Below are 17,043 nucleotides of genomic sequence, written 5' to 3'. Positions count from 1 at the left end.
GAAACGTTTCGCAACATTCCTGCCATACTCCACCCTTAACCCTTCGCCCACCCCGGCTTTTCATCCCCCCCTCTTACGACGCGGTTGCAGCCTGCGTCCCCGGAGGAACGCGAGTCGTTACATCGCGAGGGATTGTCGTTTGCAGGTGGAGGTCGACCACCGGCGCGGCGGGACGAGTTTCGAAGCGGGCGCTATAATACACGTATTCGTAGCTATCGGGGTAAATGGGGCATACCGGGTAACGGCGCGCAGCAGCCCGCCTATCGACCTGCCTCGACGACGTTTAAGTCTCGATCTCGCGCGCGGCAATTTCACGGGGCGGCTCGGCTCCTTGTTCGGTTGCGCCTCTTGTTTCCGCGCGAGCACGGAGCCAAGCATCTCTGGATATCGAATCGACGATCGCGCGGCATTCGCGCACGATCGGAACGTTAAGCCGTGGAGAATTATTTAACAAGGAAAATTTGGTAATCTGGAAATTCCGGGAGGGGGGAAATACGAAACTTGAACACATGCATGCGGGATGACAATCGGAAAGTTGCTGAAGCTAAATAACTGTTATTTGGGGATGAAGGAGTGGACAGAATAAAATAAATTAAATACTGTAGGAGAAACCCGTTATCCTTTTATTAGCAAACTAGTGTTTAATTTATTTCATTCTGTTTATTTTTTTTATCATAGAATAACAGTTGTGCAATTTCAGCGGCTTTCTATGATTGTCATCCAGTATAGAACAACCGCAATTGGATTCTTTAAGGCAGCAAAATAACCGTCTAAAGTTAAGACACAATATTTTTCGAATGTTATTCATTAGTTTTAGAATCTGATTGAAGAGAACATTAAAAATAAAGAACGAACTGACCATAATTTGTTTATTTATTAGAAGATATTTAAAATGATTATTCAATTAACTAAGATATTGTAACAAATTTCCATAATTTGCCATAAATAAATTATTTTCCGCGAAATCGAGAGACCGTCGGACGGCTGCCGGAACAGTTTGACGAAATTAAGGCTCACTTTTGGCGCCTCTGGAACTCAAGGTTTCAGAGCGTAAAGCTCGAAACTCTCGGCTTGCACGCCACAATGCAATCGCGCGTCGTCTCGCAGTTCCGTCGTCGTGCGGTAATACCGTGGAATCGAATTATGCGGCGTCGGTCGCCGCGGGAGATGGGAATTAATAGTTTCGGTCGGCGAGGAGAAAAGCTACGCGTCGACGCGGCGATGAGGGAATAGGGACGCCCGGCGTTGTTCGCCGATGGGACCGGGTATGGATATTGGGCACTGGGCTGGCAGACCTGCCTGAGCAATAAATCAAAGCCGTCCCGCGGTAATATACTGCTCGGTCAGCCTGTTTAACCGTAATAAAGCGCATTGCTCCCAAAGCGACTGGAATCGAGAAGTCTCGCAAGACACGGTTTCACCGATGTTTCGACGTAAACTCCGCGAAAATCGATCACAACATCGCGTTTCCAGTATATCTCGCAAATCTGAATTTTGGATGAATATTGTGTACAGTTAATCCCTTGAGTGCTCTGGGGGAAATATAAGCTTCAAATACTTCCAATAAAAATTAAATAAGAACACAAAAATTTTTGGATATTTTAGAATATTACCAAATCTCCAACCTTGAGACAGAGCAACATTTTAAAAATGAAATAAACGAACTCATAAATAATACAGAATTATTTTTTATATAAATAATTCTGTATATATATGTATATATCAATATATCTGCAGTTAGTTTTTTTTTCTCGTGTATGCCTGCAATGTTTAAAAAGTTAAGGCTGTCGACGCTGTTCAGACTCTTGAATTAGGAACCCTGGTCGCGTGGGCATATGTTGGATATGATTTTGTACGAGATAGTTAAAATTCGTTGAAGACGTAGTTAAGACGCGATTAAGCTCCCTTGGAAGTACGTGAGGAAAAATCGTCGAGACTTTCCAGGATCGCGGCGCGAAACGTCCTCGGGCTACCTCGAGGACGAAGTCGACGAAAGTTCCTTTCCGAGTGGGCGACAAATATCGTTTCCACCTCGATTCGATAGCAATCGAGGGAAAACAAACGCTCTCGCTCGAGGGGCCGAGGATGGATTATCCCACCGATGCCTCTGCGATCCTTTTTTTCGCGTCTTTTCCGACCCTCGCGGCTTAAGCTAACTTTTTTATATTCCTCGAGCAAACATTATAATTTTTTTCCTATTTGAATGGCAAACACCCAGGTTCTCAATTTTTACGTGCCTGGTTTCGGATTCAGATTCTTAATGCTTTTAAGACAGTAAACTATGTTTTATATATAAAACTTTATACACAGAAAAAAAGAGTGTTAAACCAACACTGATATACTTGTATATACGCAAGAAAATATAATCTTCTTATAAGAATTTCAACTTTTTATTTCAACTTTTTTTTCCTGATTGAACTATATAAAACTTCGTTTAACTATATAAATCTTCGTTCAAGCAAGTTTTCTTCGTTTAATGCAATATAATCTCATTTCAAGATTATATATACTTGCGTATCTACAAGTATATAAATATAAGTATAAAGTGTTGATTTGACACTTCTCTTCTTTCTGTGTATATGTTACTGTGTGTAGTACATACTTTATTTTGCAATCTAAAAATACAATTACATAAAAAATGTAATCAAGTACTTAAGTACTTAAGTTTCGGGGCCAATAAGCGATAATACATTTATACTCAGAATTCAATTACCTCCTATAAAAAAAATACATTTTATTTTAAAAACCAAAGTTGACTTTAAATCTCTAAAACGTATCTATTTATAAGAAAAAGTATATTACTATATAATGACCTTCTTGAAATCATCCAACTTTTGTATATAAAAATTTTTCATACAACGCATAAGTTATACAAGATGTCTCACCCTATATACAATATACATGTATCCATTTTAGATATTTATAAATTTAAATAATGCTGAGAGTGTAATTTTAGTCTATAATACAAAATAAAAATCCAATCTTAATTAATTCTATATTCTTACCTTAATCAATTTAATACGTGCGCGAATCTTTCATCTGTCTTTTAATCTTATATGTATATTAATTGCAATATAATTCAATATATGTATATCAAATGCTGAGATCGTTAACTACCGCTCAATGTCTCTTATCTCTTTAATACGGATAATATGATTCTACGTACGTCCAAATATAATCTCTACGAAAGAAATACGCTCGTCCAACCCGAGAAAGACGTTTACGACGATCAGGATGCGTTACATCATCGACCGCAAGCATCCCGATGTTTGCTCCGGACCAATTTGGACAATTTGACGAGCGGCCGGTCAGTGATACGGCGCCATTGCCCAGTTTCGGAGTGCCTATCCCGGTGCGTAATGCCACATAACCGTTCTGCATTACATACGGACGTAGGATCGGTATGCGAGAGCGCGCAACCCTTCGTGCCCCACGCCCGGGAGCGCGCGCGCGCGCCATCATCCACCCTCCCGAGAGCACGAGGTGGGTAGGGAAGGCATGTATTTCGCGGGGTGAATAGCCGACGCGGTATGTTCCTGGCTCGACGCCAGGCCGGGGTAACTATCAGCGCTACCACATTAATAGAGTTTTATTGTTATTTACGGCAAGGGGGCGCCCACGCGCCCCCTTCACACGCCCCCCCCCCCGCCGCTATAATAACCCGTCCGCGTATTAATCGCCGCGCGTTCGATTTATTTTATTACGCGCTACTTTAAACGCCACTCGTTGCGCCCATTTCATTTGCCGTTCGTATATTCGTCCGCGCGAATATCGGGGCGCGTTCAATTGTCGTGCGTAAATCGCCGCGATTGTGATCCGCGCGATAACGCTCCGTTTTCCCCATGCGACGCGGGGTATTATTACGCGATGAATCATTTTTTCCCGTTAATTCTCTCGTTATGTACACGCGTGTTTATCGTTGCAAACCCAACACGCGCGCTAAGCGCCTCGTTCTCTTTTCGTTTTTTGCATTTATTACCATATTGGATATTTGTACGAGGTTTATCAACTGGTACGTGAAACCAAGCAGCAGAGAGATGCATCGCAATACCTCTGTCACAAATCGATTAATAATTGTCATTTATTTATATTAATCCTTCGTCCAAAACGAGCGAGAAGCGCGAAGAGTGAAACGTCGTGCAATTTCCGGAATGGAGAAACATCTCCATTTTTATTGTCGTTAATTTTGCAGCCGATGGCAAGCTGCAGCGTACAAATCGGAATCGAATTAGGAAACTTTGCAGAAACAAATCTTTGCGTGAGAGAAAGCGCGCCGGACGTGATTGCACAATGTAGAACGCGCGCGCCTGTGTGAGAACGGATATATTTTTAAAAGTTATCTCGTTATCGCCGCCGACAAACTCGATCAATTCGTCCGCGTCACGTTCGCGCTAATGTATCTCCGTCCGCGTGCGGACGCGGGCGTTCCAGCTTACAGCATCTTACACTTGGGCGTGAAATTTCAGAAGACGCGGCGCGGCGCGGTGCGGCGTGGCGCTGTCACGCGAGCGTCGAGAGAGCGTCGGATTTCGCGAGAGTGCCACTTCACCCGGTGTCGGCGTCGCATCGCGTTGCATCTTCCCCCGAATTATTGACCTCTAGCTCGTGTGATGCGGGTGATGCCTCCGCTTTTTGCTTGAAGAGTGCTGTCACGAGAACAGCCCATTTCATGGTCGAAGCCTCATCATTTTAGTCACAGAGCGATACAATTATTGCTTCGGTCCATTATTTGTCTTCGTCGCGCAGCATCTCTGATAGGCTCAAAAGCACAACTTCTCCTGTTAATTACAACTAATTTTCAAATTTAAATAAATTTAATGAGGGAAGCTCATTGTTAACATTGTTAACATTTGTTAACATCAAGATATTATATGTACAATTTTTTCTTTAATATTATTTTAAAAAGATAATAACAAAATAGGTGGATTATACGAATAATAATACTTAGGATGTATTGGACTCTCAGATCAAAAATATATTTTGTTCTCGACTTTTTTTGTTAACTATAACTAATTCTATTTTTAAATTTAAATAACTTTAATGAGGAGATTTTCGGTATATAACATCAGGATATATTATATATATATATATATATATGTATGTAATTTCTTCTTCAATATTATTTTAAAGATAATATCAAGATAGACGTGTTGGACTTTTAGACCAAAAATATATATTGTCTTGCAACTAAATTACAAGAAAAAAATAACACGATCAATCATTTTTTTGTTTTGAAATTAATTTATTACGCGAAGATTAATTTCGATGATTAATTTCGCTCCTGGACGAAAGGTCTGTAAAATCGCTTTCTCAATCCTTCAGCTGACAATTATTTCTCGCTGCTTGTCACTTAAATACTCGCACGACATTCCGGATTCGCGTTAATCCCCTCAAATAGTAAGCGCAGCGTAGCGATCCCGCCGACTGATTAAAGTAAATACGCGCTTTGATCACGGTGTCTTTCGTCGTAGATCGCAAGAAGCCAATTTAGCAGACTCTCGTCACAATAAATAATTGCGACGCGTCAAAGTAACGATTTTAGTGCGCCAGGCTCGTTAACGCGCGGATTATGGCCGCGCTTTGAAGCGCGCCCCGGCGCGCGACGCTTTTCCTACAGGAGATAGAGAACGCTTCTAATTAAACTAAGTCTTTGATCCCCGAAAGCTCGAAGAAGCCGTAGCTAACGTCAAACGTTGGTTCCGCCTCGCCGTTATTAATTCGGATAAAATTCCGACTGTTCGTCTAATGTTATTCGTCTGATATTACGCGCTCTGCGCGCGATACCTCGCGAATTGCCAATCTTCAAAAATATATCCACGGCGCGAAAGCGGCAGAATCGCGCGAAATCCCACGGGCTTCCTTTCAACCTGTTCAGCATAAGGAAATCGAACGATTCCTATTTCAGTACATTCGGTGTGATGCACGTGTTTCGCGCGAGGCCATAAAAAGCCTCGTTTCTTCGTTCAATTTTAAATCCACTTTAGGCGATCTGAAATTTCGCGTCTAAATTTAGGATGTAATTCTATTCATAATCTCATGAGCCGTGTACAATATATGTAAAAGATACTTGAAAAATCAGAATATACATCATATACGTCAGGATATATGGCACGAAAAAATTATAAATAAAATTCCACCATGAAATCTCACGCGAGTTATAAATCGTCTAAAGTGGGCTTAATGATCAATGCTCTCGCGGCACATTTCTTCGCATCTCTTTAAATAAGATGAATATCGGGATCATTAAGGGTCGTGGCGAATGGAAGAAGGGGGATGCCGTTTGACATAACGAAAAACGAGTATCGCAAAGGGCATCTAAAGGCACGTCGGGAAACAGGGGGACCGGTTACTGTACGAAGATAAATGTTCGTATTCGGAGTAGTTACAACGGGGCTCGTTTAATTTAAGCGGCTAAAGACGTCACGTATTTGATAAACGAGAATTCCAAACGTTCGGTTGGCGCCATGTAATTCATCCGTGAATTTTGCCCTTATTCGTACGTCGATCATGCCAGTTTTGCACGCGTGGTTGCTCGACGTGATTTCATATACGCGGGAGGGAGTAGAAATAACGATATCTGATGGTCAGACGGCGAAAACTCGATACGTTTATTTCATTATTAATTGCATTTAAAAAAAAAAGGTTTTTATTTTTTTGCGAGATTGTTTTACATCAAATGACTGAAATTACATTATAAAATACAGCTTCTCTGACAAAAATTTTATAAGTATGTGTTAGTCATACTGATAAATTGTTTGTTTTGTAAATTTTATTTTAATTAAAACAGTAATTTAATTAAATTGTTCATAAAGATATTCGACGTAGAACGTTAAGAAGTTTTTTAGAATATACGGAATATATATATATTTAACGTGAAATTTCGACTCTAAAGAGAAAAACTGATTCCGCTCATATTTAAAATGCTACCTTAATGTAATCAGTAGTATCACTCAGTAATTAATTAGACATTTAAATTAGTGTCGACTATGCACGTATAACGTTTTAGCTTTCACCTCACCGCAATTTTCGTGGATTTTCCCTGTTTTTCTCTCTTTTTTTTTCGCGAGCGGAACGCGGAACACGAGCAGACGCGCCCCCAACGTTTCCGCTTCCGACGCGAGCGTGTGCCGGTCGAGCGAGTTACGTCGACGGGAGACAATGAAGGGCCAGTAACAATGGGCACGTAGAAAAGGGCGGCAAGATGGCTACCGCGGGTGTCCAGAGGTGTGGCGGTGGGAGAGAGCGACAGAGAGACAGACACAGAGAGAAAGAGGGAGAGAGAGAGAGAGATAGAGAGAGTGCACAGCTCTTCGTTGCGAGACGGTTGCGAAAAGAGGACGTCGCGGGATGCAGAATGAGACAAATGATGAGTCCCGGGCGAGTCCAGGGGGTGTGAGGGGATACCACCATTTAACATGTAGCTGAATAGCCATCTGGAAGAATGGCGAATGGATTCTTCCCCGAGAACTCTCGGCTGTCTTCCCTCCCGACTCTCCTATCCCCCCCGGGATTTCATCCGTCGCGGCGCTTCAACGCCTCGATCACTGAATTACTTTCGACCGAAAAAGAGACGAGTCGGACGCCATTATCGCGGTGGAATTTCTGGGGAAAAGGTATATTCCCTCAAAATTCATGTATAAAATCATATCGAGATAAAGAAAGATCCTCTGAGTGATAAGGAGATGAAAAAAGATTTGTTTTTAGAAACTCCTTGATAACCACTGTATATAGACGTTTATATGTCATTTTAATGATTTTACAGTAATTATTAGGTTTATTTTTTAAAAACTAAACAAAACGGGGAGGTCTCGTGACTTTAAACAGACTATTATTTAAGCAATCTTTGAGTTTTATTTTCCATTTAACAATTTAGGTATCTCAAATTTGTAACTAATGACGTAAGAGAACTTTTTAAAAATACTTGAAAATAATTTTTAAATCAAATAATAAACTATTTTTTTATCTTTTGTTGAGATAATGCGCAAAGACAATAATTAGAATGCTCTTTTCTCTCTCCCCCCTCTATCAAATAAAATTTTTGATATCTGCAAAAATGCTTTTCATTCTCGACTGGATTAAGCGTTCTTGACTCATAAGGCAGCCGTGTTTACGTTGTCAAACTGCTGTCGCATCCTCCGATCTATTTCCTCCGCAATATTCTTTGTCACGTTCCTCTCGCATCCTTCTTTTTCTGTGCAGCCGGCCAACTCTTTATCTTCTCAACGGGAGTTTATTCTTGCGCCAAATAGAGTAAAGCGGCGAAAGGCAAGGGCGAAACGACAAAATGGATGGAAGCCACGAAATTTCGAGACTTTATTCGCTACAATCCCTCTGTCGTAGCGCGAGTCCCGCGTACGTTGTTTAATTATTTTTGATGGCCGTTTTTATCCCGACTTACCATATAGGATTTGGCTTAATATAGGATTCAAGATCCGAGAGAGTGAATGGAAGATTCACGTAATTAAGCGGTCACGTATTTCAAGAGAAAGTACGGCACTTAAAAATAACAAGAATATTAATTTTAAAAAATTTCTTTACCGAAGTACATTGTTTCTTGTATAACATTTTTAGCTGTATAAAATAATTTTTTAATATATCTATCTCAAAATAAAATTGGACAAATAATCCTTTCGAATAATTTCATTTGAATAATTAAAAGTAGATTATTAAGAGATAATTAAAGAAATTTGTTTCATTATTTAAATTGTCTCTTGGTAGCTTTCACCTGCAGTCTCGATTTGAAATAGATAAAGAAAAAGAGGACAAATTGCTGCAAGAAATATGAGATCGTGACACCAAAGCATCAAAACTTTTGAAGTGCTCTCCTATAAAATCATGTTTTTCATCTTTATATACCTTTTCTCCTATATACTGAACCAATTCTTATAAGTCCTTTCTTATATCAGAAATGAATAGACTATACTTTGATCAGTTAAGAAAAATTATAATTGTGAAAAGATACGAGCACAATCAAGGTTGCAAAAAAGACTTACTTTTTTAAACCGTAATTAAAATTCAAAAGAGCTTATTTTGAAAAAAAAAACGATGGAAAATAATAGCTGATCATATCAATGAAAAGCATAAAAAGAGAGAAAGTAGAAGAGTTAACAAAACAGATAATTTGAATATATTAATCTAGTGATAAGAAAGAGAGAGGAGAATATAAAAATATAGACAGTTTTGCTATAATTTCGTAATTGTATCTTCGCCTTATTTAAGCGCTCCTACAAAAAATTTTATATATCTTAATCCCAATTTAACATACGAATGGCAATTTTTCGTATTTAACATACGAATGGCAATTTTAAACGTCAGGTTGCGATTTACACTACTCTATCATTTTTATAAATAAAACAGATAAATAGAACGGACATTTCATCACAATGTTTTCGCAAGGAGACGACGCACAAAGGAAGGGAGAAAGCCGGCCGCACGGGATGAAGGAATTCGATTTCGACGTATTTTGCCTGTAATCCGAACTATACCCTCTGGCTCGAGAACTCGGTCTTCTCGGCTCCTGGCCTGGGCCCGGCCAGGGGAAAGAGGGCAACGGGGGAAGTTTTCCCGGACGATGTTATATCCTTATACTTCTTTCCTCCCGGCCGGTGATTCTGGCTGAGGGATAAAGGACGATTTTCGGGCACAAAGATTGGAAATCGCCCTCCTCGCCCGTTATTCCCCGGGCTGAATGGCGGCCGCGAAGTGGCGCGACGTTTTTCTCCCCGAGGGTTATTCTGAGACTCTCCGGAGATTCTAGAGATTTTTAGAACTTCATAGATTTCTGGCTCCATCTGATCAAACCCTCAGATCCCGCGGACTTATCGAGCCATCGGATCCCCCACGCGATCCGCCTCTAGTTTTTTTTCTTATAAATTTAGGAACCTTCTCTGCGAATTCCTTGAACTTATTGAATCGCGATCCTGCATTAGATAAGGTATAAGGTACCCTTCTCCTGATCGGAGAAAGACAGTCGAGTCGTCATCATAAGTGGCTTTCGATGGTGTGTGATGAGTTATTGGCGGGTTCGCGGTCGACTTCCGTGTCGCGGGGAGACTAATTTACGATCGGAACCCTTAAGCGAAGTTTACATTATAATAACTTGACACACACGATTGGAGGTATCGATCGATGTACTAACTTCATAAACTCGTTGAATATGAAAACGATTTATCTCCCAATTCTAATAAATATATATTTTTTATAAAATTTAATTTCTATTAATGAAAGATAAGAGAAGAGCATTCTTTAACACAAAGATAAAATTTTTCTAAGCTGAAACTTACAATTCAAAAATTTTCAATTTTACCTATTCGAGGAATTAGATACTCTGGTATTCTTTCTCTGGAATTTGAAAATTTAATAGCTTCGAGATATAAAAAGCAGAGATTTATTGACTCTATAACTAAATGGTACTGAAGATGTTAAAAACGCAAAAAAGATACTAATAGCCGAAGATTCAAGGGATCGATAAAATAAGCCGCAGCTTATTTTCCTCCTCCCCATTCTGTCCGGTAAATTATATGGCGTTATTTTCGGGATAAGTTCGATAAAACCCGCACGGACTCGCGGCGTGAAAAACGGCTTGGAGGGAAAAAAAAATTGTAAAAAATATAGGTCGTGTGCGCGCGAAACGATAGCCCGCAGGATTCGAACCGAAATCCCTGATAAATTGTCCAAGAACGCGAGGAGGGAGAGAAAACAAAGGAGAAGGGGGGGGGGGAAAGAGTTACCTATACGCGTCTCTGCATTTTACAGGTCGGACATTTTCTTTCGGCCGCCTCCACCCCGATAGATCCCCGATCTTTTCTCGCGACTCGATAAGGTTTCGGCTCGATAAGCGTGCCGGCGAAAATGAGAGCCCTAAAGCTCGAACGGCAGCACTACGACGCCCCGATAAATTTCCGAAAAATCTTATCTCGCTCGTTCGCAAAGTGGATGATGAGTGGCGCCAAAATCTTCCACGGGTATTACAATAAATTAATCCTTCCACTTGTGTCCGATTTATGTGTTGAAGAAAGACAGGGTAAAATGTGATGTTCCTGGTTTGAAGTTTTAAAATGTCCAAGACTGCAAGAAATAATCTGTTACTTAATATAATCACTTTCACATATCCTCTTTAAAATCGCTTAAATATTTAGTGTTTTCGTTCCGCGAATAAAAATATATATATAGTATCTAATTTAAAAATATATATCTGTAACGGTTTAAATTACAATTTGAGCTCTTCCTTCCTGGAGATCTTCCGTTAACGAAGTTTTTTACGTTATTTGATAAAGTATATATTGATAGAAGGAGAATCGCGTGATTTGTAAAACACAGAGGCGACGCGCGCGCTAGTGCAACTGGTCCGATGCATATCGGCGCTGAAACGCCTGATTGCATCGCGGGCCGATTTCAGGAACGAGGCAAGCTCCTCGTCTGCATTGTACAACCTATGTGGCCTGATTTTATCATCAGATGAAACGCTGACAATTTCGAGTCGCGTCACCTGTTGCACCAAAACGACGTGCTTCCTCGAGTGCATTATTAGAATTGCAGCCGCGCCTATCTCTCGCGAATCTCTCTGGCCGATTATCAACTCTCGAAGAGACCGTGCGACTTTCTCATCGCCGATCATCTGTATAAATTCAACGATTTGTATCGTAATATTTATATCGCATTCGTGGATTTTTTTTCTAAGCGAAACGTGACGTCTCTTCAGAAAGTTACTTTCTCAGATATTATTTTATTAGAATACACTGAAGAGAATATATTTCTTTTCAATATAATTGGTTTTGCAAACAATTATAATTTTATTTTAATAGAGCTTTAATTTGAGATTTATTGCATAAAATGTTATAATTTAAATAAGTATAAAAGGAATTTTTTGCAACATTTTTACTAAAAAAGAATTCTAAAAATTTCACAGGAAACACATATTCGCTTGTCGTCGATTGTCAAACATTCCGCGAGGACTGTAATTTGATACATCAAATATAAATAGGAACAGATAATTTGCACGTCCGTCCGATTCTGCCGCTTTAATTCCGAAATACCGTGTCTTTTTTTTTCACTAAAACAGAAATTATTCAAGCCGAGAGTTGCGCGCGGTTTGTCGCGACCCACCTGAGTCCCCGCCGGCGCGGCGCGAAATTAGTTTTGCAACGGAAACAGGGCTGTCGAGTTATTTATTGCGGGCTTTCGAAAAAGACCGGCGACCGCACGCGCGTGTGTGTGTAAAAGGATTAATTTAAATATTTAACAGGTTTCACACAACCTGTCACACAAGAGTGTCGTGCGTGCGTTTGAAAGAAAAATTATTATTAAAAAAATATAGATATATGTCCTACGCGCGCATGGCACATGCACATTCACGAACCGGGGATTTAAAATACATCCCGGATAGTCTGTTACGCATTTAGCCGAGTAAATTGTCACTGCAGCGCGTCCCGACGCATTTTTCCGAGTTCGTTACGTCGCCGACCCCCTCGATCGAGAAATAATCGCCAGGGATCGATTTCCATATCCGACGGCACGAGACGTGTCTTTTACAAAATTTGGAATATTTGAGAGAGAGAGAGAGAGAGAGAGAGAGAGAGAGAGAGAGAAAGCAAGCGCGATGGAAATTAATTTCAACCGGGCGCTCCACGCCCGCTCTCCACCCTCTCCCGCCCCCATCATCTGCCCCCACGCCTTTTTCCAGACGACGAGCTGCCACTCTTTTTCCTCTTTTCGTTTCGCGTCAGGTGACAGCCAATTTTTATCCCACTGATAGCATTTGCAATTCCGATGCATGTGCGAGCGTCCCGCGCGTCAACGGAGGCGCCTTTAACTGCTTCTTTCGGTTCTCGCAAGAACACGCCGGTACTGATCGATCTCAAGCTCCGAAACCGAGTTGAACTTTTTATCGTCAGTCAATTTAAAAAACTCAACTTTCGAACTTGTAATATCAATATTATTTTTAGCTAAACTATGAATCGAACTCGGTTGTCTTTTGAAAAAGAGATTTATGACGCTCCCAAAAACCTGCGTGATATTTAATGAGTTTGCCTGAAAATAACGGAACTTTTGAGAGAGAAATTCCGAATCAATTTGAAACAAACTGCTAAAAGTTACATCATAAATTTGTTTTCTATTAAATGTGTCTCACAATTAACGAATTATTTATTTCACTTTAATTTTTTTCAGTTTACGTTCTTAATGTTATCTGAAGTATTGTAGAACATCGACGCATAATAATGATATCGTCGCGAATTATGAGGGATAGTGCGGCGATAGCGCGGAAGGAACGGCGGAGAGAATTCGTAGACCGGAAAGGGTCAGGGAGAGAGGCCGGGCTAAATCATGTATCACTAATAGCGAATAAATGTAGCGTGAGCGAAACAAGGGCGTCGATTTGCGTCTTGATGACTAAAATTATCTCGCACGTTGTGGAAAGCACGTTATGGAAAGCGCGAGCGTTTAATCGTAAACCGATACTAACAATCGATTGAAACGTTGCGTGCAAGATTGAAGTGGAATCTAACAATACAATTTGTGAAAGCTCAATAATCGAGAAGCCACGTAATGATGTAATTTCAATAAAATTAAATTCACAGAAAATAGTGTGCAAATTATACTTTACCTAAAATATTTCAAGTTGAAATAGTTTAATTATTTTTGTAAGAATAAAATAAAGGCTTAAACGCGTTATGTAATTATTAAAATATATTAAGAGAGATGCCGGTAGAATATTTCTCGAAACTCTTGTATCGCTATGGAGAATTTCTTTCAAGTACTTACTTATAAAAGATATAAAAATTATGAAAACATAAATTTAATTATGTCGAAAAATGTGAGGCTCTCCGAGTATCCCAACTTTATCGATACACAGCTTCTACATGTTGTAACACGATATATATTGTAAACTGCTTGAAGGCACGGAGAGTGGAATATTTCCTTGAAATCGACGTATAATTGCTAATAACAAATATTGGCGATCTCTCTCATATACTTTGCAAATAAATTCAGGTTATCAGCTCGCCGATACCTATCAAGCGTATCATCTTTACCGTTGGAAAAATCTCGCAGATATTAGCCAATATAATAAGGAGTAAAAATAGATTGGAGAATCAAAAAGAAAATAAAGAATGAATTTATTTTACATTTATTTGTACGAATCAGAAAAAGTCAGAACAAATTTAGAATTTGGAATTAAAATTGTCAAAAGTTATTCATCCAAATCACATACTTAAAAGTCTTTAAATTATATGTGTGACTTCTGTTTATTATTTCTTATAAATTATTACTTAAATAGTAGTTTTGTTAACTACTATTTAAGTAATTTCGAGTAAAGTGGAAGGAAAGTTTAAGACAAAAATTTTTTGGAGAAGTAAATTCATAATTCGTGAAAAATTCATTATAAATATAACAATATTTAAAAAAAATTCCACATACACATACTCACATACGCATACAAATCATTCAACTTTTGTTAAAAATCTCTTTTCTCTGGATTTCTTTCTCAAAATCGTATATGGTCCAATTACACTCTCTTATTCGATCGAAATATTCTGGTCAAGTCATGGCGACGGAAAACACTCACGGTGAACATTTTCCCTGATCTAATTTCGAAGGAAGCCACTTAATTTAAATGTCTAGCCTTCGTCCGACCTTCGCCCTTTATCGTTCCTTCGGGGATGGAATGAATTGCTACTTGAGGAATTAGAATTATACGTTTCCGGGAACAGCACTCAGCTGGAATTTCTATCTTTTCTTATTTTTTTTATTGTCGCCTTTGTTATTAAACAAAGGGAGTGTCATTGCATCCGAGAAAATTTGAAGAAAAACTCCTATTCTTTGTAATGCATCATAGTAATATAAAAATGTAGATATGATTTGTTTCTACATGAATTTGCCCAAAATTATTTATCATAACTTATAAATCAGTTTCTAAAATTGGTTTATAAAATTTGAATGAATCTCTCTCCCTTCCGGAGAGTTCACTAACTCAAGACAGAACTTGTAAGACGTTCTCGCCATTTAACTTGGTTTGGAAACAAAGATGCACATAATCCTCATAGATTTATGATCATTATCGTCGTTCCACACAGGCTTATAGAGTTAAACTTTTAAGCTAATCTCCCGGCAGTCGGCCTGTCGATTCCCGGTTCCCGACGTTCCGCGTCCGCGTCCGCGTCCGCAGTTCCCCGGCACGACGACGATTTGGCACGATGACAGCGACAGTTCCCGGGGAAGTTTTGCGGCCGGAATGGATGAGTTTACGCTGAGTTCCGGTGGCTTTGACGGAGCTTCGCGGCCAAAACTTGGCGCGCGGAACTATCAAAGAGCGGATGAGAAGTCCGTGGCAATCAGTCGCTCTGTAGCCCGTGCTAATGCGAATTGTCGTTTAAAATGGCGGAATCCTCTCGACTGGGTAACTCCCGGCACGTTTGCTTGGCGCACGGCGAACTCGCGAGACCCCGGGCGAGACCGCGCGATTATTTTCCGCCGAGAAATAGTCGTTACTCGTTCGACATTCCCCGCTCGTCGTCCGCTCTATAAAAATCTTCGGAGACGCCCGACAATATTTCCCGCGGGATTCGCTCCGAGAATACAGAAATTCCCAGCTGCTCCAGAAACCGAGAAGATCCGATCGTTTCTTGGGAGTCTTCTTTCTGGGATCGAAAATGATTTGAATTCTTCATAAGCCTCTTAGACTTTTTTCAGGATATCTAAGTTTTCTAAGAGCGTTTCTGAAAAATCTGTGAAGCTATTTAAAATACAAGACCTACACGGGATTCTCTGGTTTATTGAGATATCGGAATTCAACCTTTTTCCAAAAGATTGCTAAAAAAATATGAGAAGATATCTGTAGAATACCACGCCTTTTTTTCGCTTTGTGATTAAAATGAATTTATCTATATATACTGGACAAGTCAACAAAAATTTTCGAACAAGTCAACATCAATTTTGTTTTTAAGAGAAATATAATTGTGATAAATTCAACTGTGCTCTGCTACATTCTTTTGATCAGGGTAGCTACTCTTTCAAAAATCTGAAACGGCAATAGGAGTTAAGTGATACAGTTTTAACCTTTGTTGTGCACACTGGGTCTTTTAGACCCCAGCGTATTTTCAAACGCGTTTTTCTAATACGTACAATGCGGATCGGGACCTGTGCTGCCATTTACCTGTAGTTTAGGGATAACACTTCAAGATTCTATACATAGTTTTGCCCGCCTGGCTTTAGTCTGCTCTTGGCAGTGGTGAGAAGTTGAAAAACGCGTGATTTCATAGCAATATAAATATACTTTTTTCAACTCCGCTATAAACTAATATTTTTCCTTGAAAGTGTAGTATTTCAAGAAAGTAATCCCGCAAAAATTATTAAAAAATATTAAAAATTGAATTTTTTATGCATTTTTAAGTGAAAAGTCCATTTTTCGGTTTTTTTAGTTAACATATCATTTATAATTCTTTTATGTTGCAAAATATTAATGAAACCTATTAGACCTTATTTTGGAAGCTTTGAACAATAGCCAGCAATTTTGTTTGAGTCAAAATAACGAATTGTACGTTTGTAATAAACGTTTAAAAGTGACTGGGGTCTAATAGACCCCCTGTGCACAATACGTAATTTTGAAGAGGTGTGCACAACAAAGGTTAAAGATCCTTCAATTCTCTTTACAATTGTTTCTTTTTAATTTGAGCGGATGTCTCTATACATTTATACAATAATAAAGACTTTTTTCAATATTGGAGATTTTGAAATATTTCCGGCGATATTGTTCATTCACCATCTTTTGATGTAGATCTTGTATAGAATCCAGTGTGGCATAATTTTACTTTTCAAGCTTTTCTGAAGAAAAAATTTAATGGAGGGACATCAGATGAACTTGTAAGCCGCTTAAGATCTTCTTTAAAAGATAGTGGGTAAGTGTCATAGAATAACGCCGGAAATGTTTCACATGTATCTTTTATAGTAAGTCAAAGATAACAATAACAGGGTATATTAAGTTGAAGCTAACAATGATAGCAAAACGTTAATTAATGTTAAATAAATCTGACACTTTCTGATATTTAC

The 17,043-nt window shown here is 39.3% G+C and overlaps 1 protein-coding gene across 1 annotated transcript in view; it reads right to left on the bottom strand.

The window, feature by feature from the left end:
• Positions 1-17,043, bottom strand: part of LOC139821850 (uncharacterized) — a 96,311-nt gene that overhangs the window by 34,753 nt on the left and 44,515 nt on the right. The gene's annotated exons all lie outside the window — the stretch shown is intronic.

Source organism: Temnothorax longispinosus, chromosome 11, assembly GCF_030848805.1.
Source record: "Temnothorax longispinosus isolate EJ_2023e chromosome 11, Tlon_JGU_v1, whole genome shotgun sequence".
NCBI lineage: Eukaryota > Metazoa > Arthropoda > Insecta > Hymenoptera > Formicidae > Temnothorax > Temnothorax longispinosus.
This window is presented reverse-complemented; position numbering and strand designations above follow the sequence as displayed.